This window comes from Dysidea avara, chromosome 14 (assembly GCF_963678975.1).
Source record: "Dysidea avara chromosome 14, odDysAvar1.4, whole genome shotgun sequence".
Classification (NCBI taxonomy): Eukaryota; Metazoa; Porifera; class Demospongiae; order Dictyoceratida; family Dysideidae; genus Dysidea; species Dysidea avara.
Window position 1 is genome coordinate 12,761,541 of NC_089285.1, and position 26,126 is coordinate 12,787,666.

Here is a 26,126-nt window from a genome sequence, read left to right on the forward strand (position 1 = left end):
CCCCCCCCCCCCCCCAAGGAAACCATTATACAAGATCGAGATACTCTAATACAGCAGTCAGTCAAATACTCTAATAGAACAGTCACCACGCATATTTATTTATTTTTATTTATTTATTTTCCAAAAATGTGCAGCCTCAGTTTGAGGATTAATGCACATATGAAACATGCATACAAAATGTTTTACAATATGATTGATTATGGGATTACTGATTGGTAGGGGAAAGTAATAATAATTTCAGTTGGTACTTAAAAATTTGTAATGATTGTTGTTGGATTAGGTCAGGTGGGAGTGAATTCCATAGTCTAATTGATCTAGGGAAGAATGAATTACTGTACTGATTGGTCCTTGCATAGATATGATGAAATCTTTGATCATGTCCTCTGGTGTTAGAAGTGACAGGGATTAAATCAACAGGAGATATATCAATGAGATTATGAACAATTTTGTAGAGGAGGGTGATACTGGATACTTGTCTGCGGTGTCCTAAGCTGGGAATGTTAAGGTCAATGAGCATGTTAGTTACGCTGCTGAAACGCAAGAAGTCAGCCATAATGAATCATAACATGATGCTACCTTCATAGTTGCTGAATATATGAAAAAAAAGCATCTACAGCACTATTCCATGCATGGGCACACTTAGCCAGCTAAGTACATGATATTTTGCAAATGAAATGCACTTGGTCTTGTTTTAGGTCCAAAACTATTAGCTACAGCTGAACTACTCCTTATCCCTATACCCTTGGTCAATCACTTAGAAAGCTATTATATTTGTGTATAAAACCACTCTACATCAAAATTTTTATCCCGGCCTGAAACATATAAAATAGCTTCTGGGGGGCTGCACCTCCCAGCTCTCGCCAGCTCTATATGCCTCTTACCTTGGTGCCAAAACCTGGATTCGCCCCTGATAATCGTAATTCCCTTCTTACTACTGTAGCTAGTTGAAGTGCGGCTTCCCGTTCTTTGCAGCACGCCTAATTAATTAATTAACACTCTCTGCACTAGCGCCTAAATAGGGTCGGCTGCGCCAGACTAGATTCTCAGTCGCAGTCTCGACGTGCAGCTGACATGTAGACTACAGTCACGTTCCGTGCACGGCTGTACACGCTGGTACCAACAACAAGTTTTGTGCCTCTACTGTAATACCGGCGAAAGGTGTCTATATAACGGAAAATGGGAAAAATACGGGGAAAAGTAACATTTCGTGAAGAGACCGTAACCTTGTACATAAACGCCTAGTTGAGTGGAGTGATACGGCAACTTAGAGACGTTTTCACACCTCCGACGTGGACCAAAGATATCACACTAATGGGACAGGTGGGTGATAAGTAAGCCATTAGCTACGGGAAACCTATCTTGCTGTAAACTTGTGTGGTCATAGATCCAAAAATACGTCATCGCTTAGCAACACCTTTCCGACATTTTGATTAGAGTCACTATCGTATAGCCTAAATATTTCGAGGGGGGAAAAATTTGCGATTTTGAGGGCTATCCGCGAAAATTTATATTTCCATACATTTTGGGAGTGTTTGCAAATCCACAAAAATTTTATTTTTACCAACATTGCTCAACCTCGAAATATTTTGCCCCTCAAAATATTTAGGCTATACAGTATATCAATAATGACCAGAGGAGGTTGGACACACTATAAGCACTACTTAAAACTATTACTGTTAATTGCATATTTCTAATACCAAGATTAATTGATAAAGAAGGGTATAGCCACACCACTCTACCTTGTGTTTAATCTTACTGAAATGTAAGTGCCCAGGTTTCCCGTTCTGTACTCGATTCTCCATAAGGCCAGGGTGGGCAGCATCCGCTTCCTTCTTAGCTTGTTTGGAGGAGATTGTAGAATCCATATACTTTCTTTGACAATTAACTGGGCTCAACTACAAGCACGGGTGTCTGTATAGTTCTACCTATTGATTGTGACTGACAAACTCACAACACATGCAATCTGAGATTTCAATAGCAATTTATGTGTTTTGAGTAGTGGGGTAGACCACCTGAATATACTAAACTTCAAGTGCACTTTCGAATGGTACTTGTTAAAATTTTGCTGAACTCTTGGTTATACTTTCAGTACAAAGGTATGCGCTCACGTGTGCATGTCCAACCTCCTCTGAATAATGACATATGTCACCACGGACAAGACAAGCGCAGGTTCACAATACTATCAACTTATATTCAACAACAAAATTCAATGTTTACAACAGTTCCCGCCTAAATTAAGTGACTACATAATTATGAGTTTGTCCAGTTAGTACATTACACTATTGTGTATTACGTCACTCGCAATACAGACTGCAGTACTCCCCACACAAAAGAGACTGACTGCTGCGTTGGCTTCTTTTACGTTTTTGTTCATTGTCCCAACTACTTGTCTCACACAAAATTACACCCAAAGAGTTATCAGGGTTCAGCCATCATCTAAGCTTTTGCCGTGCTTCAATTGAGGCCTTAAGAGTAGGACGTGCACTGGGGTTCATGGGTAGATCGGTCATGTTAGCATCTTCATTATTACCACCATCGTCAGAAAACTGATCATTTTCATCAGTACTTGCTTCAGTGGGTGACACCAAACTATTGTCCGAAGTGGTATCAACATCATCTGGACACTCAATTGGGAACAGAAAGCTGATAGCTCTGTTGATGAATTTATTAGGAGCAAGCATAACCTTTGCAGACCTGATCCTTTTATCTCAACTTTGGATTAGTTCACAGTCTTCCAGTGACCTCTAGGGAGATTTTCTTTGACCAGTACAACATCTCCCACCCTTGGAATGAATTCTGTTGAGCTGCGAGGGCCTTTCAACGTAAGTTGACATCTTTCACATAGGCTTGATAAATATTCTTTTCTGCAAAAAACCCAAAACTGATGTAAGTGTTTCCCCCCCTTCCAAATTTCTAACAATTGTTGTGAAGAGGAGGTTATCTTTGTATCATCAAACTCTGGATCAAGTTCTTCAGTAAGATTGGGAATGACGTGGTTTGAGTGTAGTGATAGAAAATGTGAGGGAAAATATGCTGGAATTTATATCATAATTTTACATAAACAAGTGGACAAGAGTTGATAACTGCTTCAACCTTTGCCAATACTGTGGATAATTGCTTCTGTGCTAAAGATCAGGTACCAATAGTTTTCCTAAGAGCTCGCTTTGTTAACCCCACTAATCGTTCATAAATCCAGGATGCTAGTTCAGCAATAAACCTCCACTTAATGTAGTACTTAGTGACAAAATCATTGACTTTCTTGTCTGTTACCACCTCCCTCCACACCTTGTGAAGAGTTGTGCTTGCACATTTAAACTGTTGTGCATTGCCAGAAATAATTATCTGAGGTGTTCTGCGTCTTGAAATAAATTGATGTAAATAAAGGAGGAACTCATCAGCTGACATGTCCTCAACCAGTTTCAAGTGAATTGCACAAACAGTCATACATGTAAACAAACACACCCATACCTTCATAGAATCATCTTGGTCAGTCCAGTCGTCAACTTCTGCAAATTGTTTGACATAAAGTGGGCCCAGGTAGTCTAGACCAGTTGTACTCAAATGGAAGGGATCTAGCAACTCTTTCTTGGTAGGTCAAGCATTGGTGGCATAGCAAAAGAGTAGCCTTCAACTCGTCTGCATATTCTACAGTTTGCTAGTACAGTGGAACCTGTCTATAATGGTCACCTTGGGACCAGATATATCTGGCCTTTATATACAGGTGGCTGTTATAGAGAAAACCTGTATAAGGTGGTCAGCAGCATTTTAGTGGCTATGGCCGTTGTAAATGAGGGATTATTATTAAGAGGCTCGCGCCAACCGCAATGCAGTAATATTTTTAGCACAGAAAGGACAAGGTGAGCTTGTTATGAATGTTGGTTATAGCTATTGGATACATTTAAGCAATGAAGCCTGATAGATTATATAGTATTCATTGAAAGGCAGGAAGTGTCATTAATTGAAACGGTGCTGTGGTGCCAGACAATTGGCTTAACAAGCCACCATAAAAGGTAGCTACCGCTATATGAAGGAGAAAGTTATGTATACAGTGATTCATAGGCGAATTCTTGGTTGGCCGTTATACGCGTTAGACAGGTGACCGCTTAATGCAGACAACAATGCATACATTTGTATGGGAAAATATTTGGGACCTCGTGTCCATGGCCGTTATGCAGAGGTGACCGCTTAATCCAGGTGACCGTAACACAGGTTCCACTGTACCTTCTTGACTGCTACAAATAACTTCCTCACCTCTTGACGCTTAAATCCTTCTCGGCCCTTAAATATGTCCTCTTTATGCTTAAATAACTTTTGACGCTTAAATATGCCCTCAATCCTTCTTGACCCTTAAATCCTTCTCAACGCTTAATTAACTTTCTCACCTCTTGAATCGTTAATGTGGAATGCGTAAACACGGACATAGCTAATATAGTAAAAGGGATGGCAACAGTGACGTCACCATATCAAACAATTAAGCGAGTTAAAAAAAAATTTTTTTTTATTCACAAGATATACACGTCTACACTGGAAGCAGGTTTTCAAGGCTCTGTCATGGAGCGTCAGATAACTTTTAAACCTTTCCCCGGTTCTAGCAGGAATGGCCAGCATGACATCTACTTTCACGTAAAATGTAACAGCTTAATATGGCCTTTTTCATGGTACAAAGTAGGGGGTTTAACATTACACATAAAACCATTGGCAATGAAAATATTGGCTCACCCCAGCAATCCAGGCGCGAACTTTTTAACGAATCCCGGTTATACAAGGCTAGATTGCTCCTTGCTTGAATACTTCAGCTAGTTATACTGTTCGTGATGAACGTTTTACATGATACAAATAATTTTATATAAATCACCATCTCAATCCAATAGTTGCTTACCCCTGCTGAGCACTGATTATTAGTGATGCACGCGCTATATTGCATGGGCGAGTTGCAATGGAGAAGCATTCCGTTCGTGAATGTTTAATTCATCAACTTTTCAATGGTCAATAGGCCTTGTACATCATGCTAATAACATGTTAAACTATTTTGATCACGTGATCCAACTTTGTACATGTAATCAAATTAATTTTTTTTTTAAATGGTCATTATAAAACTTTCAAGTTAGCTGTTTGCAGATCTCCAGCATGTAAACCTGTGGAAAAAACGGCCACATTTTAACTGGTGAATTTTAAAAAATCTTTATCACGCACACACTGCACACACACACTGCACACACACACTGCACACACACACACGCACACACACACACACGCACACACACACACACACTACACTACATATTCACATAAAAATAAAACACTACAAGGTATGGTAAGGGTTGTTTACATTAGTTAATTTTGTGGTCCACCACATATAGCAACAAGGGAAATGTGTATCTGTGATCAAGAATTTAATTTAGACTCTAATATCATAATTAGATGGTCAGACTACCTTTGTCAACTAGAGACTTTTGGTAAAAAGCGAGGGGTAGCCAATGCCTTGGGACTCTTGTATGCTATGTGAGAAATCCAATCAGAAATACACAATATTTTAGAAACCAAATCCTAAATCCAAAATCACGTAAAAATAATGGAGAAAGTGAGTTTAACAAAGTAGATAATGATCGATCACAGATAGCTAGAACAAGATGTAGATCAACAACTGTACAGGTAGTTACTAGTTAGCAATCTCACTAAATGCTTTTAAAATACATAAAGATTGGGACTCTCATACACACCATTTGGGTGCTTTGCGTGGGCATTGGAAACCCCTCTGGTACACCATTTCGGTGTTTTTGCGTGGGCGTTGGCTACCCCTCTGGGAAAAAAAGACTAAACAGAAGCTGAGCCTGTACAGAAGATGAGCCCTGCACAGCTACGTGGGCTTCTTTGTACAAAGCATACACTCACCTTATTTGCACATTGCCCAATCGTAATCATGGACGCTTCCACCTCCCACCGTGCACTAAAGTAATAGAAACATCATTAAATAATATAAGCATTAACTTGTCCGGCACCACGAGGCGGAAAGCTCTCATCGCAGGGGCAGGTTATAATTACTAAGAATGAGAGAATGGAAACTGTGCGCTGTAGGCTTGTAATTGCCCGTGGTCACGAAGACGCAGGGCCTTACAGGAGCTCACGTGATTCGTGACCAGTAGGAAGGCTCCTCCGCAGCTGCTTCATGCAGCAACCGCCTGAGAGGACCAAAGGCGATTACTCAACCGTTGCCTTCCCTTCGAGGTCGTGGGGGATGCCAGACCCACTCAAGCTAGGCTACACTAGCAGTCTAGCAGTTTCCCCCTGGCCTCGAAGCTACAGCACACCGGTAGAGCCCCATTCACCCATTTAAACAATTACGCGATGGCGTGATTATACTTCAACAATTGCCTCGCAAAATATCGAAGCTAGACGATAACATGCCAAGCAAAAACCATAATCGAAAGATACGTACAGTATATGCAGCAACCACACCAATAATAATAGTAATACTATGATGCTGAATAGTATGACCTAGTGAGTCAGGTAAGTAAAGTGTCAGACTCGCTACAGATGCTGCGACAGAGTCAACGAAACTGATGCCAAATGCAGGGGATCCAGTCAGATGTACAGACGATAAGAAGCACTCTTCCACCGTCCCAGCGTCTGGATGGTGGAGTCCTCTATGCCAGCCATGGCCGCTGTAGTGGCCGCCCCTATCCTGTAACTGGCCAGCAAAGTCCTGGACAGGAAGGTTAACTGCCGTCAGAGCTTGACGAGTAGCAGTTACAAAACTGGGTTGTGATAAAGGAGTCCCATCCTGCCAGAGGAATAAAGCTCCAGGGGCACACCCTCAAAGATGCAGGTATTCCAGAAGGGCTTTGACTGGGCAGAGGTCATCTCCTGTCTGACCTATTATCGCTTTGACCCCCACTCTCTCCTGATCCATCTTAGATCTCTTTATGAACAGGGAAACAATTGATGGAGAGACAGGATATCTACGGCCACATCTGAATAGGAAAGGTGGGTGCTGAGGTCGTACTTGGTATTCTCACCCACCGTGGTCTCCCCTGAGCGGCAGAATGAAAAGAAAGTCACAACTGCTGCTGCCCAGAGCATCACTGAGTTGAAGGAAGGTTGTTCAGTGATCCAGTAGGGTTTCATCCTCCTCAGGATCATTGGGGTAATGGGCAAGCAGGGGCGTTGAGGAAGCCCCTCCTTGCCCTTCTCAACTTTAATTCCTTTGAGAATTTGACGCAGGCGGGGCATTTGGCTAATGTTGGGGTCTCGGAAGCCATGAGATATCTGCAGCTGGCGTACTCCTGATAGATAAGTCCGGATCGTGCCGTCAGCGAGACCCTGCTGAGCCAGGCATGTCACAAAATAGCACAGGGTGGCCTCAGATGCTGGCAGCGCTGTAATAGAGAAGCTGCTGCAGAAGTCCAAGTAACGCCGCTCCGCTGCCAGGTATGTCTTGTGCATAGAGGTAGCCAGCCCCGCCATGTAGTACCTCTGGGTAGCCACATCCAGCTGGGCAGCTGAAGGCACCCTTGGGCCAAAGAAAAACTGTAGCCATGCAATAATTATGATGACAATATACGCCAAAAAATACAATGGGAGCTGGATAAGTACAAATACGTAAGACAAATATGGTGTGAAGGTGAACATACAAATGATGATATAGAATGAGGGTATATCATAAAGTTAGTTGACAATGCTGGACTTGACTTTCTAGATGTCAGCCGAGGCTTCCTTGAACAACGCAATCCAGGACGGGGAAATCCAAGTGATGCACTGAGACACCAGTCTCACCAGGGATGAGGACACTGGGGTTGGGGAGGAAGCTGCTTGCGGTACTGCAGAGAAGAAATGGTGCAGGCAATTTCTGGATATGGCATCAGCTCTAGAGTTGAGCTGTCCTGGGATGTGAACGGCTGAAAACCAAAAGTCGAACTTGGCTGCGAAAAACACCAAAAGCCTCACCAGGTGCATCATGTGCAAATCGCTGCAGAAAATGGAATTAAGGACTGAGACAACCACAACATTGTCTACCACAAACAGGATAGATTTCCCTGACCAAGATCTGCCAAAGGTTGCTGCAGCTAATACCACTGGTATAAGTTCCTTCACGGCAATAGAAAGGTGGCGTAGCCGAGGTGGCCACTCAAGCTGGAGCCACTGGTCATCCTGCACTGCTCCGCAGCCCCATGAACCGGAGGCATCTGAGTAGATGGTGACGTCAATTCTGGTCAGACCCAAGTCCCACAGTATGGAGATGCCATTCCATTGGGCTGCAAAGAGAAGCCACCAAGCAATATCGGCCCGAGTTGGAACGCTAAGGTGCACAAGATGTTCTGGGTGACTACCCACTCCCTGGAGAGCATACAGTCTCTTCAGGAAAGGTCTACCTGGGCGAACCACTTTGGTAGCGAACTGCAAAAGCCCAGTGAGATGTTCCAGGTCACGCTTCCTCACTGAGCGATGGTGGACGCACTGCTTTCAATCAGCTCTGAGAGCTTAGCTCTGGGAAGATGGAGCTGGAACGAGGCTGCATCTACCTCGATGCCTAAGAAGGTAAGGCAGGTGACAGGGCCTTCGAGCTTCGATGGTTCAATTGGAATCCCGAGATGATCGAACTGAGACAGCAGAGTGCGTTTCTGGAGATCTGCCGAAGCCTCAGAGCGAGCCACAAAGACAAAATCGTCCAAGTAGTGAAGACCTTTTGATATGCCATTCCTCCTGAGCATCCACTGAACTGCGTCTGCTATGGCCGAAAATATTTTTGGGGCTGAACGTAAACCAAAGGGCAACATACGGTCAACATAAATTGCTCCATCCCATTGAACGCCAATAGGTGCTGGTCTTCGGGGTGGATTGGTACCATGCGGTATACCTCCTTGACATCGGCCTTCTCAAGGAATGAACCTCTTCCCTCAGACACAATCAGGGCAGCTAGGTGGTCTACCGACGTGTAGGACAGGGAAGACCGTTCACGGCTAATGCCATCATTAATGCTGTGGTCCAAAGGAGATGAGAGGTCCACGATGAGTCTCCACTTGCCAGGCTTATTTTTCTTCGGGACCAAGCCAATTGGGCTTAAATGAATTTCCCTGGGGAAAACCCCAGGTGGGAGTTCCATATCCTACTCAGCTGCACCTCACGAGATAGGTAATCAGAGACTAACAAGGGCCTCGGGCAGTATAAGTTCCTGCCTGCTAACATCAGTGATTGATCGCGATGAAACCCAATGCGGAAACCACCGCGGATGCCGGACAGGATGAAACCGGTGAACACCAGGTCGGGATGATCGACTAACCCATGAGCCCAGCTCAGCCAGTGGAGGGGGGTGTATATCTCTCTGGAGATGACCGCTTGAGAGGTCGCTTGTGGCTCCCAGCAGCTGTCCAAAGCTAGTAAGTCCTCTGAATACACGTAGGTATTGTCTGCCACCATTCCTCCAGTAAACAAGTTGAGCTCCTCACCTGTAATGGAGGGGAATAGACGATTACACACCAAGCGGTGGAGACTAATTTCCACAACCATTACAAGCTATACCAGGGGGTAAGGAGACCCTGCTTTTATTTTTTAATGTGGTTTGACTTCGCGCAGCAAAACAATGTCAAGCAGTATAGTCACTGACAAAAATGACATGGTGTACATGAGAATACAAGGGTTACTAGCTGCCTGCAGGAGACCAGCTCCCGTAAGTATATATGTGGTACATGATACATACATATACAGTAGAGTGATGAGGGTAACAGTTTGATGCGCTGCTGAATGATAATTGATAGCCTGATAAATAATGACATTAAAATCCAGCTCCTTTCCCAGGACTCAGTTCCTTCGTCGCTGAGAGTGGCACTGGCTTCTCCTGTGCGGGCCACCACACTCCGAGCACTGGTGTAAGTACTTGCAGCGGGGCCTTTGGCAGTGCCCCTGATTCCACTTGAAGCAAACTGGGGTTGAAGAGACAGGGGAGGCCACATCCACACTAGAAGTTGAGGGGCGGGATAAGCATCGGCCATAAATGGAGAAATTTAGCTCCCCCCACACTTTGATGAATTTTGCTGCTGCCCACTCTCTAAACTCCTGGTCATATACCAGCCACTGACGGCCCCCAAGGTCCTGGGCCAACTGGATGACTAAGTGTTGATGAGCCACAGGGCCTGCTGCCTCCTCCTTTGTAGTGGCTGGAGCTGACAAAAGGACAGCCATGAACCGAGAGTAAGCTTGAAGCCAGCTGGTTAGGTCCCTAATTGGAGACGGTGACTTTCTTGGAGTCTTGGCTGGAGGGGTGGAGGGTGCCATGCATCCATCCATTGAGATGGAAGTCTCCCCCGTGTCTGCTCCTTCCAGCAGCAGAGAGAGGTCGATGAACTCCCACCGTCTGATTCTCCCTATAACCTGGGACGACACCGGGGGTATACCCTCTGTGACCACTACCGATGGCGACATCACCCTTGGGGGTTGGGGAGCAGCTGACTGACTCAAGGAGGGGAGGGGAGGCCTTCTCAGTGCCAGCAGGGGGTCTGCAGGGAGGAGAGGTGCTGCGCTGCGGCTACCTATGTAAAAAGAACAATGACCAGCAGAGCAACAGCAGTGCGCTGCACTGTAAGTACTAATAGGTCCATACCACGCCCCCACTAGAGACTGTTTCCTGAAAGTAGAGTGCGCTGCACCAAATGGAAGGGGGAAGTCAGGTTGGTAGGTGCGCTGCACCTCGGTCGAGTAGAACACATTAGCTAAAATAAGGGAAGAAACGACAGCAAAACAAAATATATAAGTTACCTGACGAGGTGGACGGAGCTTGAGTTGGCAAGGAGGCAGCCACGGAGAGAGGGTTCCGAGATGACTGCCCCGGCTGGAGAATTCCAGCCACAGCGGTGGCTATACTGGATAAGTCTCCAGGTGTAAGTCTCAGGCGAACTGTAGAGGTTGTGGTCGGTGGAGGTACCGACACAACTGCCCTAAAATTTATAATCACACAATAATAAATGTTGCAAAATTTCAAAGTGAATACTTATAAACTACTGTATAATGTGAAAACCTGTAGTGTCATGGCTTATGTATTTCGCGGACTGGACTCACAGACTAGACTCGCGGACTGGACTCACAAACTGAGCTAGAAACAGCTATTAAACAATAATCCAGGCATTATCCATCTCTTGCAACACTGGAGACGCTACTATCGAGTCTTAGTAGACTAGAGAGGGTCATGAATATATCGCAAAGTTTGTTGTACACAATACTGTATTTATAAAATTTAAGACAGAATTGCATTATATATATAATAATGAAATAAAATAAAAACAGAAATGGTTGTACAAATGGGATAATTGATGAAATCTGTTATTGGTGTTGTTTTTTGAAGTTTGGTGACTGGTCTTGGTGCTCTGAGGATTTTAGCCTGTCTTTCCTAGACAATTCAGCGTTACTTGGACACTGGAGTACTACTTGATGGTGTATACATGCAACAAAATGGTACAACATGCATTTCAAGCAAATGCTATTTTGGATAATGATATTTTGATTAATATCAAGTGTGTTTGCATACATCGATCAATGGCTAGTTGGGATCAATGGCTAGTTGAGATCAATGGTTAGTTGGGATCAATGGTTAGTTGGGATCAATGGTTAGTTGGGATGTTGGTTCATTGCTATGTGTTTGCTTGCATGGTGATGACCTGTAGTGTAGTGTAACATGCAGTGTATCATGCAGTGTACTATTTGAGAATTCATACAACATAACACACATTGGTCTTAGTAATAAACGCATCTTTGCATGGGTACAACTAGTAATTATTTGGCAATTTAATAGTATGGTGTTAAATTACCTGTGAAATTTTTATGTATGGATTTGATGCTATACTGAAATGAAAAGACACTGGCTGAAATGTTTGCACGCTTGTGTAAGTCACGGTAGCATCTGATACAACTACAAGCTGAGCAAGTAATGGAGGGACTGCCTCACAAGATGTTATGGTACTCACATTCATAGCTACAATACTCGGGATGTACTACAATACTCGGGATGTACTACAATACTCGGGATGTAGTTAAATGAGATTTACCGCTTAATTGTGTAAAATCATATTTCCTGTTGAAAGCTAATACGCTGTTGCAAGTTTGAAGAATACCAGAGTATGCTCACTGAAAGTTAACATTGTGTATTTATGACTATATACTATATATTCAGGATTTCGTACATTTTTGTAGTGGTGCATTAGAAATATCAGGTTGGTTGTCACCAAATAAGTGGCACTTCCTGCTGCTATTTCCACAGATTGGGACAGTAGCAATCGATTTTTGCATTCTTATAGCAATGGCATTGTGTAAGTATTTCAGCAAATTAGGATTTTCATTCCTCCCTCCCTCCTCTTGCTCTTGGCTGATTTTCCAGTAGATGCAGAGTTAGTGAAAGGATTTCACAAGACCCACTGTGCTGTCACTAGATATCTTGCCATTTCATCAAAGACTTAATTCACTATACATGTTGACTGTCATTAACAGCATGGTAAAATGGACAACATGCATATGTGTGTATGGACTTGTCAGTTATTTAATTGTCTATCTACTACTAAGCATCAGCTTTGCTCTCTTTTTTTCAGTGATGCAATCTTGAGCATTACCTAAGCCTCCCATTCATTTAGTTATCCAAGAATACCACTAACGTGCATGTGATTAACTAATTGAGAAAACAATTTACTAACCTTCATAATTCCTGCTGTAGTAAGGTTTCAAATGCACTGATCCAAGTCCTCACAATAAGGTTGAAAAAACTTGCCAGACAAATCTTTTAAGTCTCAGCCATAGATGAATCTTCATAGTAACTAAATTAGTCAGAAACTGTTTTTGCTCAATTCCTGTATGATGTATCACAATACAGTCATATATGTGTATTGCTATCTACTTGTACAGCAAGGTCAACTCTCTTATGGGAATATGATGTTAACCATCATATGTTCCAGCTTCAGCTTTGGGTCAAAGTAAATTTCGATGACATTGTTGCCTGCCTGCCATAGTTGTTGCCATTCTATGTGTTTGTCATTGATCTGCACATGCATATATTAGTATAATTACACAATATGCACACATGTACTGCACACATGTACTGCACACAAGAAAAGTATTGAATTCCTTTCTTCAGGATCTATGTGCTGAACATACTAGTTTACTTGCATATGCTGAGTACCAAATTTTTCTTTGCAGTTTACTTTCATTGTTTTTGATCCTTGTAAACCCACTGCCGCTGAATAAGGGTGGTACACTGCAAAACATAAAACAAAGAAAAAAACATTGATACACCAGCTATTAATATCTAATCCAAAACAGCCAAGCTGTAAAGAAAGTGTGCGGCCCTCAGAAAGGCTATGGTGAAAAAAGATGTGAAATCCAAGGTGGCGGCCAAGAAATGGCTGTGATGGTAGGTTAATGGTAAAAATTTTAATAACGACAATTCAGGTGAATTTTTGTGCCGCTTCACAAAATTTACCTAAATTGTCATTATTAAAATTTTTACCATTAACCTACCATCACAGCCATTTCTTGGCCACCACCTTGGATTTCACATCTTTTTTCACCATAGTCTTTCTGAGGGCCGCACACTTTTTTTACAGCTTGGCTGTTTTGGATTAGATTTCATTTCTTTTTGTATTTGTATACATAGGCCGGCTTTGGAACTTTTTTAACCTATGTTTTTTTCTTTACTACAGGAAGAAGAAAAGATGAAGTAGATGTACTTTAAATATTTTATCAGTAAATGTACAAATTATATATACTGTATAATACATATGTGACCGGATTTGCGAAAAGGGGTCTTCCACACACATCCAATTTGCCAACTTTGACAATTGATAACTTCAGATTGAAAAGAGCTATTGCCTGGATATTTGGGCAGTGGTGAGCACCACTATAGCTGAATACATGGTGAAATTTTCAGGTTAATATGTTACTTGAACACTGAGTTATGGTCTCCAACGTTTACGGAATTGGATGTGTGTGGAAGACCCCTTTTCGCAAATCCGGTCACATATATTGATTACAGAAATCTCCATGGTGGTTTCTTTGTAACTGAACACTCTACAAGGTGACTTCTTCTAATTGCTCTCTCTACAGGGTGAATTGTTTGTAGCTGAACGATCTACAAGGTAACTTCTTCTAGCTGATCTCTCTACAGGGTGATGTGTTTTTAGCTGAATTTTGTATAGGTGATTTGTTTGCAGCTGAGCCCTTTACAGAATGGTTTCTTTGTAGCTGAACTCTCTAAAAGGTAACTTCTTCTAACTGATCTTTCTACAGGGCAATTTGTTTCTGGCAGAATTTTCTACAGGGTGATTTCTTTGCAGCTGAACTCTCTACATGGTGGTTTCTTTGTAGCTGAACTCTCTACAAGGTAATTTCTTCTAGCTGATCTCTCTACAGGGAGATTTGTTTGTAGCTGAACTATCTACAAGGTAACTTCTTATAGCTGATCTCTCTACAGGGTGATTTGTTCGTAGTTGAATTCTGTACTGGTGATTTGTTTGCAGCTGAGCTCTTTACAAAATGGTTTTTTTGTAGCTGAACTTTCTCCAAGGTAACTTCTCCTAACTGATCTTTCTACAGGGTGATTTGTTTGTAGCTGAACTATCTACAAGGTAACTTCTTATAGCTGATCTCTCTGCAGGGTGATTTGTTCGTAGTTGAATTCTGTACTGGTGATTTGTTTGCAGCTGAGCTCTTTACAAAATGGTTTTTTTGTAGCTGAACTTTCTCCAAGGTAACTTCTCCTAACTGATCTTTCTACAGGGTGATTTGTTTGTAGCTGAACTATCTACAAGGTAATTTCTTCTAGCTGATCTCTCTACAGGGTGATTTGTTTGTAGCTGAATTCTGTACAAGTGATTTGTTTGCAGCTGAGCTCTTTGCAGAATGGTTTCTTTGTAGCTGAACTCTCTACAGGGTGATTTGTTTGTAGCTGAAATCCCTACAAGGTAACTTCTTCTAGCTGATCTCTCTACAGGGTGATTTGTTTGTAGCTGAACTCTCTACAGGTGATTTGTTTGTAGCTGAACTCTCTACAAGGCGATACTTCTAGGTGATCTCTCTACAGGATTCCTTGTTTCTAACTGAACTCTCAACAGGGTGATCTGTTCATAGCTGAACTTTCTACTGGGTGATTTCTTTGCAGCTGAACTCTCTAAATGGTGGTTTCTTTGTAGCTGAACTCTCTACAATGTGACTTCTTCTAGTTGAACTCTCTACAAGGTGACTTGTTTCTAGCTGATCTCTCTACAGGGTGACTTGTTTCTAGCTGAACTCTCTACAGGTGATTTGTTTGTAGCTGAACTCTCTACATGGTGGTTTCGTTGTAGCTGAACTCTCTACAAGGTAACTTCTTCTAGCTGATCTTTTTACACTGCATATTTGTTTGTAGCTGAGTTCTCTACAGGGTGATTTGTTTGCAGCTGAACTCTCTACATGGGAGTTTCATTGTAGCTGAACTCTCTACAATGTGACTTCTTCTAGCTGAACTCTCTACAGGTGATTTGTTTGCAGCTGAACTCTCTACATGGTGGTTTCTTTGTAGCTGAACTCTCTACAAGGTAACTTCTTCTAGCCGATCTTTCTACAAGGTGATTGAGTTTTTTGCAGCTGAACTCTTTACATGGTGGTTGCTTTGTAGCTGAACTCTCTAAAAGGTGACTTCTTCTAGCTGAACTCTCTACAGGATGATTAGTTTGCAGCTGAACTCTCTACGTGGTAGTTTCTTTGTAGCTGAACTCTCTACAATGTGACTTCTTCTAGCTGAACTCTCTACAGGGTGACTTGTTTTTAGCTGATCTCTCTACAGGGTGACTTGTTTCTAACTGAACTCTCTACAGGTGATTTGTTTGCAGCTGAACTCTCTACATGGTGGTTTCTTTGTAGCTGAACTCTCTACAAGGTAACGTCTTCTAGCTGATCTTTCTACAGGGTGATTTGTTTGTAGCTGAATTCTCTACAGGGTGATTTATTTGCAGCTTAACTCTCTACAAGGTAACTTCTTCTAGCTGAACTCTCTACAGAGTGATTGATTTTTTTTGCAGCTAAACTCTCTACATGGTGGTTTCTTTGTAACTTAACTCTCTACAGGGTGATTTGTTTGTAGCTGAACTCTCTACAGGGTGATCTGTTCATAGCTGAACTCCCTATAAGGTAACTTCTTCTAGCTAATCTTTCTACAGGGCGATTTGTTTGTAGCTGAGTTCTCTACAGGGTGATTTGTTTGCAGCTGAACTCTACATGGTAGTTTCTTTGTAGCTCTACAATGTGACTTCTTCTAGCTGAACTCTCTACAAGGTGACTTGTTTCTAGCTGATCTCTCTACAGGGTGACTTGTTTTTAGCTGAACTCTCTACAGGTGATTTGTTTGCAGCTGAACTCTCTACATGGTTTATTTCTTTGTAACTGAACTCCCTGCAAGGTGACTTCTTCTAGCTGATCTCTCTACAGGGAGATTTGTTTGTAGCTTAACTCTCTACAGGTGATTTGTTTGCAGCTGAACTCTCTACATGATGGTTTCTTTGTAGCTGAACTCTCTACAAGGTGATTTCTTCTATAGCTGATCTTTCTACTGGGTGATTTGTTTGTAGTTGAACTCTCTACATGATAGATTCTTTGTAGCTGAACTCTCTACAAGGTGATTTCTTCTATAGCTGATCTTTCTACAGGACAATTTGTTTGTACCTGAACTCTCACATGATTGTTTCTTTGAAGCTGAACTCTCTACAAGGTTATTTCTTCTAGCTGATCTTTCTACAGGGTGATTTGTTTGTAGCAGAACTCTCTACAAGGAAACTTCTTCTAGCTGATCTCTCTACAGGGAGATTTGTTTGTAGCTGAACTCTCTATACATGATTTGTTTGCGGCTGAATTCTCTACATGATGGTTTCTTTGTAGCTGAACTCTCTACAAGGTAACTTCTTCTAGCTGATCTCTTTACAGGGTGAATTGTTTGTAGCTGAACGATCTACAAGGTAACTTCTTCTTACTTATCTCTCTACAGGGTGATTTGTTTGTAGCTGAACTTTCTACAAGGAAACCTCTTTTAACTGAGCTCTGTACAGGGTGAATTATTTGTAGCTGAACTATCTACAAGGTAACTTCTTCTAGCTGATGTATCTACAGGGTCACTAGTTTGTAGCTGAATTCTCTACATGGTGGTTTCTTTGTAACTGAACTATCTACAAGGTGACATCTTCTAGCTGATCTTTCAACAGAGTGATTTGTTTGTAACTGAACTCTCTACAAGAAAACTTCTTCTAACTGATGTCTGAACAGGGTGAATTGTTTGTAGCTGAACTCTCTACAGGGTGGTTTGTTTGTAGCTGATCTCTATACAGGTTACTTATTTCTAACTGATCTCTTGAATTCTGTTCAGGGTGACTGCTCTATTAGGATGACTGCTCTATTAGAGTATCTCGATCTCGCACTTGCTACACCAAGTTGGATTTCGTGTTATAACTCCGTGGCTTTAAGTCTGATTCTTCTACACCATTGAAGAGCCTTTCTAAGATGATAACTCCATCTGTACAGCGATTTTCAAAGCATTACCCCAAGTGGTTTATCTGGTAGGCGTGGCAAGCATAATAATAATAAAATAAAAAAATTAAAAATTAGCTAATCTCGATTGCGTAATTGTTACACACTGTTGATTTTTTCGCTGTATCTTCCTGGTTTTTAGCTCGATTTCTTTCAAACCACAAAAGGTTTGAGGTTCAATAGTTAACCTATTCACCCACCGATTTTCAGCTTCTTCCCATACGCGGTTTACCCTGTAGGCGTGACAACATATTGGTGTTATTTTTCGTGCATAATCGCTCATAACTCTTTGCCTGTTTATGGTATTCCATCCAAAGTTGGTACCGAGATGCGCCTTTATACCCCCCTTCTGTGTGCCAAATTTCAAGGCAATCGGATAACGCGTTCGCGTTTTATAGCAGTTTTTGTAAGTGTGCGAAAAGAGGAAGAAAAATAAGAAGAAAAAAAAAACGAAGAAACTAAGCTAATTTTTGAAGTTGCATATCTCAGGAATGCCTGAAGCGATTTCGCTCAAATTTGGAATGTGGAGTACTGAAGTTGGAGGGAATGTACACAGCAAAATTTGTCTTGTTTCATCAAGGCAGCACAGAGCTACGGAGGTGCGAAAATTGCGTTTTCTTTCTTCTTGTCAATATACTCACGGGGTTGCGCGCCGGCTTCTTGGGCCGCCCGACACACTACCGTGTGTCTTGATATAAATTATATATACAATATTAAGAGAGATGCTGCTGCATTGATTAACAAATCAAAGTCTAACAACCCCTGGCACTTCATAAATTTACATGTATTTCTTTTAAAATTACACTGTAGCTTCAGCAGCTTAGTGCGACTGTTGTCATTCGCCTGTCCTACTAATCCAAATATGTTGACTTAATTTAGTAATACCCCTTGTGTCAATACCTGCATGGCTAGAGATACTGCCACCTCTGACATGTTTCGATAACACTCACACACAGTGTAAGATGTTTCATCTTCAACTTTGTTCTGTTACTAAGCCCGTACACTATCAACGGTAGGTGTATTGTTGATAAACACCATAATGCAATTCAGATCATCATGTCTCACTAAGTTGTCTTTTTGAATTACCAAGTCTGCCTTTGAAAAAGCATATTCATTCACTGAAGAGGGACTAATATGTACCTAGCTCTCTCAAATTTTCTTGACAATTTAACTTTTGTTTAATGTTTTAAAAACAAACTTATATAACTATTTGCTAAGTGGTAATTCATTCTCAATTGTTAGTTGTTTGCTTTCCAAGTAGGCCACTGTTTTGTCTTTAAATATCCGGACACTTCTCATCATTTCTTCATTACTTGATAATGCTCCACTTACCATATGACGTAAAAATTCATCCACTATCTTGTTTGCATTTTTCATTAAACTTTTTGTACTTTTTGGATTATCTTCCCCCTCCTCCATGATTTTGCTGATGTGAAAATACATTTTGAATGAATCTTGACCGAAAACTCCATTAAGTAGGTACTGCATGGTAGGTTTCTGAAGAAGGATAGGGCCCAGTTAGCAGTAGAATTTACTATAACAAACATAGTTGTGTGAGAATATGCTTAAATATCATACCAGTAATCCTACACCCCTCTAGATTTTCTCGGTTTAAGCACATCTTCTATTTTTCAATCTTTCCCAATTCTTCATTTGATTACAATAACATTTCCCACTTGTCCAAGTATCCAAAGAAATTCTTCATATGTAACTTAATCTTTCATCTGAAGTGTCAGTGTAAGGTTTCTGGAAACCTTTCCGCTGTAGTTGTCCTTCCAGTATGTTCTTCACGTAGAGTGCATCTCATGATCATTGTGTTTTCTTCATCAACAATTTGAAGAGCTAATGCAACTGTCTCACTCATGAAGTAAAATCATAAATAGTTATACATACGCACACACACGCACGCACACACACACGCACGCACACACGCACACACACACATGAATATATATATACGTATACATTCATGAGTTGGTCTATGCATCAGCATCTATATTTAACTTTACCTGTGCAGTAAGATTCAATTTGATTTTTATTTTTTAAAAGGGGTTTAGCCAATATGGCATAGACTAAAGGCCACTGGTAGCTAAGTGCCAGTACATCAGTGGTGTGGTAATGTCACATTGTGGTCTACACACTAGGTGCATACACAACATACTGAGCCATAGATGGCATACTGGAATGTATTATTCGCAACTCTGATGGTGGAAGCCAGGTGAAGGATGAAGCCATTAGAATGTGTTGACTCTTGTCCAAATCAACAGTTACAAGTTTGAGATGACTAGATTTAGTGATGTATTAATGTTAAAACACTTTGTAAATTGCACCTCTCCAGTGTCAAAGTTCCATTCTAACTTAGATCAAGGGAAAACGGAATTATATACAATGATGATGAGATTACAGGTTCCTAGTGGATAACACACAAATATAGATATGTCAGGAGCTTATAGTCGTGAAATACATGATTTGAGGAAGTATACACATTGTTTTCATGTTAATCAGTAAACTTCACAATTGCTATTTTAGTTGACTATCGTGATGCTGTAAATTTTACTATCGCTTAGCCTTTTTGGCATTAGTTATAAACACTAATTATTTAATATCTTGTAGAATTCTATTAAATCACCTCTTTGTCTATGATGGAGGAATGGCTCATGATTTGTGGTTATATGATTTCATGTACTATCAGAGATGGGATTACTATCAAGACTATAATATATGAACTTTAGTTAACTTGCGTGTTTTGGCACTATATAGTTTTAAAACATTTGTAGTTGCTTGGCCAAATATGTTGAGGTCCAAGTGTTCACCATCAGAGTCATTCACACACAGAGTGATTTTGAGGGTGACAACTAGCCCACCACAGTCAATAGACTAACACTGTCACATGTGTCACTAACATAGTCCTGGGTATCAACTCTTGTAAAGGTCACTGACTTGTGTGACCTTGAGAGTTGATGTCTGGCCAGCTATGCTGTTTTGATTGTTAGATTCACTTTTTTGCACAATCATTTTTTCAATAATTGACGTGAAAATAACTGGGACCAAAACTGTACTAATATTTTGAAGCATGTATAAGCTGCTTTACAAATTATTGGCCATACATTGTTAGGTGGATCAACACAGCAAACGGTGTTTTCTAATACACACACATTTAAAACAATTTACACGTAAGTTGAAAGCAATTTTTATGGCATTATAATTCTATTCTTAAACATTTGCTTAAAGCTATTGAGGGAGCTTTGCAAAGTCTAAAACAAATCTGTATGCATTTTAAAATGGTGGTATTGAAAACTTACTGAGTGAGGTAGGATTATTATTATGTAATGGGCTGGAATGCCTAGGCAATGCTAAATTGCCGGGCTAGGCTGCAGGCCTTTGTGAGTGCACATATCTTCCAAGACATTGCTTGAAAGTTGCAACTGTAGGTGCTGAAACAACAAGATCATATGTTTCAAAGATTCACATATTAAGTAGCCCTGTCCCCTGGTGGACGATGAGGTATTTAAAGTGAAAAATGTAGATGGCTCTATGTTGTAATATCTGTTGTAGCTATTCAATAGTCCTACAGTGCATGGTTGGGAAGCTACATCGAGACAAATCAAGGAAAGATATGCGCAACAAACTTACAATTTCCTCAACAATTTCATTACTGGGATACGTGCTTGCGAAAACTGCATTTTTGTTTATAGGTGTAAGTATATTTTCTTTATTAAGTTTTTAATTAGTGTGGACGACTATAAAAATAACACTTTGTCAGATGTACCTGGCAAAAGATACTTCATTAATCCATCTCTTCTCTGTTATCTCCTCATCACTCATCCTTCCTCCAGCACATTGTGAAATACATGAAACAGTTCTTTGAAGTGTAATTCCAATTAAAAACTTCACTGTGCAATAATGTTTGTATGAAATTGCTCCACATCTGAGCTTTTGCTTTTAAGTGTGTGAGACACTCAATTTCACTGCAGTCTATTGTGACACAGCAATTTCTACAGAATTTCCTGAATGACATAGGCATTGTCACCCATAAAACATCTCTCTCTGACCAATGAATTAAAAAGACTGTTTTTGCATATGTAACATCAACACTCGGTAAAAAATTTGAGACACAGTAGACCCAAATCTGAAACCTACATCGTCATCCATAAGATTTAAATGTAACTTTATTACAAACATTAGAACTTATTACTTTGATTTTGTAGGTAAAATGGACTGATAAAGTCAAAAAAAGGCTTGAAAAATGCACTACTCAGGAAAACCTCTATACAATAATACAACCGTATAAATAATAGATTTGCCCACATCATGTGTATAATTTTAACACACGTGCATCAACATCTTTCAAAACTTCTTCTGACAGTTGTACCTTGTCAACCACATCCTGTAATCTCTGGACTTCAGACTGCAATACAGTTTTCTGCTGCTGTAAATTATCCCACTCTTGTTTGTCAATATCTATAATTTCTGGATCTGTCTGACAGCTGACATCAATCATTATAGTTGTCATTGTTTCATTTGTGTCACTGCGGCATTCATTTGTTGTGTTCATTTTATCTTCTAAGTTATTAAGATATCATCCAGGTCATCGGCAATGATGTTCTCTTCATCAGCTTGTATCTCCAGTCTACGCCTCTTTCTGTTCATTGCTTGACAATATCTGTCATTGTTTGGTTGGTGGTCACTCTTACACCCCATTCTCTGTGTAGGAATCCAGTCTGTGTTTGTATCATCATAAAGGTCAGCTGGTTCTCCTGCAAAATGAATTAGCATTAAAATGTGTATGATATTTATCAAGGTTGTGATTATGCAGTTTGAAGTATAGTCTGTCATATTGTGGATACTATTCATGGGGTCTAGGGCCAGGATAGGGTGGAAGCTCTGAGACAGTATTTTAGACGATTTTCACTATATGAATGAAGTAGCTACTTAGTTTTAATACTGCAGGTACCAGGTACTTATACTGCAGTTGCTAGTAGAGCGATCATGTTGCTATTAGAGTATCTCGGATCTTTTGTTACAAGCATTGTCCAGTAAAAGTGGAAGACTGTGCCTATCCCCCCCTCCCCACACACACACGCACTTAGTTCATTTCACTGCCTATATGCTTGACTCATGCATGCTTTGGCCAGTTATAACTAACACCTTCCTGCAAAAAAAATTTAAAAAACGAGCTGAGCAGACCTTCATATGTTCATTTGGCTTCCTGTTAATGCAAGCTATCCATTCTCGTCATCTTGCAAAAAGCTCTCATGTTTGCTCATCCCGGTGTTTTATTTCTGCCAGAATAGAGTGAAAAGACACCTTATCGCGTTTGCCATGATTGTGGCACTTCTTTACACAACAGTATTGAGCATCTTTAAGTCTCTGGAATAAACTGAAAGCTTCCACAACTACTTAGTAACAGCGCAAACTAATAGATGTTGCTATGTAATGCTGCCCCAAAAGATGTTTCAATGTCTTACTGTGCAATTTAATTACCGTTCCGGAGATCCGTGGCCACAGTACAACAACCTTTATATGTCTCTAGTTGGTGAAACTGGCAATGTAGTAGAGTCTAGTCACTTTACCAACCTAGAAAACTACAAGGGGTTAATCAGTCATACAACTCCCACATTTGAATTTTTTTCCAGATTGTGTTCCTCCAAAAATTCATTTGGGTCTTGTAAATGTGGCAATTTCTTTCTCACCACTAGGCTATGCTCATGTCTGTAGAGTCCACAACACCATTCCTCAATGGAATCAATCACTCTGTTTGCCTTGTAATAAAGCTGTTCATTGTCAACACTTCATTTTGCAAATTTTATTGCCAATTTATTTATCTGTAAAGCTTCTCTTGTATGTGCTAAGCTTGAAGTCCAGTTCCTCTGGATCCTGCATTAGCTGGATAAACTTTTCATTTGTTTAAAGCTTCAAAATGTCACGATCACTTCCTCCTGCCCTGCTGAGGTACGAATCAACATCCCTTGCCATGGATTTTGCAGCTTGTTTAATGATACTTTAAAGTATGTTTGGAAGCCTTCGTATAGTCAAAAGGTTTTAGGCTGTTGCGATACAAAACTATGTAATCAAAAATGTACTTAATCTTATAGAGTTCTGACTTATCATGCATGTTGTTACTTTCTAGAGATGCTTAGGATGCTGATACTGGAGCAGCAGTAGGCACTGAACCAGCAAACAGGATTATAATATATGAGTTTGAAACACTCAGAGTACAACCTTAGATTGAGGAAGTGGAGAAGCCAGGACTCTCATGTAAGTCAGATACACATGAGAAATTCTAACATACCATGTTATTAGATTAAGGAACTTGAGGTGCAGCAGAGAAGCCAGGACTCTGTGTGATCATTTATGTCTATGTAAGTCAGACACACATAATAAACTCCAGCTTACCATGTTATTACTTTCAGTACAGCAAGTAATCATTGATCCAGAAAGCCTATAGTGACACATATACCTTGACATGTGTGTATGAACATTTAGTTTACCATGTTGCTGTTGCACACGTGTAGTGACTGGGGAGGGGAACCAGTCATATTAGAAAGACTTTACAGCATTGGTGGCCTATAGCCTATACCTATACCTTATGATAAATGTAATAGAAGATGAAGGTATATGCTGTGTAAAAGTGACTTCCTACCTGTTGGATTTTGACACCTGGAGGGCTATCCTGATATAAAAATTAATATTTGAAATAGAAGCAATACTTACACGTTTCACATGCTCTCTTCCAATTTTCAAGCAATGATGTCTCTCAACAATGCTTGAATTTCTATGCACTGCCCTAACCAACTTTTTAACATTCCTGGAAGTACAGCCTGGCACATGACAGCTCATAATAGTATGATTAGGTGGTTGTTGTTTCTTTGACACTGATCTACATTTCATTAGTAGCACTTAGTGCTGGGGCTTAGGGAAATAACAGAAAAAGGCAATGCAAATATGGGACCATAGCACATCAATAAAAAATACTGAAACAAGTTGGAGTAGTGCACGATATTAAATCACAGTAAAACAATAAGAAGTGTTATATCCCTACTGTGCATTTCCATTATGGTATCTTGAGCACAGTAGGGATATAACACTTCTTATTGTTTTACTGTGATAGTGGATACTTCACTTTTTAGATGATAATTGATATAGCTGGGGCGCGCGGCACCATTTCAGATGTGGTATGCGTGGGTTCACCAGTCATGATAATTATTTACAAAAAAAAGTTAACAAACAAGTACACCGAAAAATTTGGAATTTTCAACTAGATTAATATCGTGCCTACTCCAACTTGTTTCAGTACTTTTTATCAATGTGCTATGGTCCCTACTCTAGTTGAAAATTCCAAATTTTTCGGTGTACTTGTTTGTTAACTTTTTTGTAAATAATTATTATGACTGGTGAACCCACACATACCACATCTGAAATGGTGCTGCGCGCCCCAGCTATATCAATTATCATCTAAAAAGTGAAGTATCCACTACGCTTCTTTGTCAGCTATGTTCAACCGGTTACACAACATTTCGGATCAAGAACAGTTCGAAAAGCACCTCTACAATCCACGCATATACCAAAAGAAAGAAATGGAGCCGCGCACCCCAGTTATATTAATTATCGTCTGAAAAGTGAAGTATTCATTACGCTTTGTTGTCTGCTATGTTCAACCCATTACACAGCAGTGCGAATCGAGAATTGTTCAAAAAACACCTCTGCAATCAAAATAGCCACTACGAAAAATACGGACGATTTCCATTACAAAGGAAAGCCATCACATGCTACCACCAAATCGACACTTTTCGCTGTCAGCAAAGATGAATGGGACACAAAGGAGGACACTGATAAGTCCATGAAGAATGCATTGTACATACTGCGGTATGCCAAAAGACACCAGTCGGGCCGAAGTGACATCGAACAGTGAAAGAATCAAGCCCGTAGCCTTAGCCGTTATTGAGTTACGCTTGTCTGAAGGCATCAGGCAGGCAGTCAGTCAGTCATCAGTCAATAGAAAATTCCGTTAAATAAATTATTTTTTAAATTCCATAGCAACTTGTTGAAAGCGTTTTAGGTCGATCTGAAAGTTTGTTTGGGCTTAGTTTTACCTAACCAATACTGCCTCATCATTGTCAGAGAAAATTGAGGCTGGTTTTTGGGTGATATCATTTCGTGGGCCATGCCCACTCCTTTGTGATCCCTACTATACAGTAACTATCGTACTATATGATTATAAATAAAGTTATAAATTCATTATTGACCAATCATCAGGGGTCCTGCTATCTCAGTTGTTGTGAATGTGAGGTGCCTATCAACTATGAATACTTATTAAGTAGATATCAGGAGAGCTGCAGGTGGTCTTGATGTTGCGGTTGCTGTGGATGAGAGGTGGCCATTGATTGGACTGATGAGGTTGAGGTTGAAGATAAAGAAGAGCGTTTGAAAACTGAATTTATCACTTCACCGTGTAGTTGACCATTGGTGTATATTTGCGATTGTGATTTGTTTGCAAGCCCTAAACAGGGACCAGCGTTCCTTTAGTAAGGCTGACTCAGTTTCTCTTTCCTGTAGTGACTTGTTTAATAATAAGAGGAGAAAGTAAGGAGGACCTTTTGTTT

General features: G+C 40.6%; 1 long non-coding RNA gene across 1 annotated transcript; it reads left to right on the top strand.

The window, feature by feature from the left end:
- Window positions 1-1,022: 1,022 nt before the first annotated feature.
- Window positions 1,023-24,540, top strand: LOC136244508 (uncharacterized). Its single transcript, XR_010695361.1, has 4 exons — window positions 1,023-1,320; window positions 23,654-23,781; window positions 23,827-23,885; window positions 23,937-24,540. It is a non-coding gene; the product is annotated as an uncharacterized lncRNA (long non-coding RNA).
- Window positions 24,541-26,126: the final 1,586 nt, after the last annotated feature.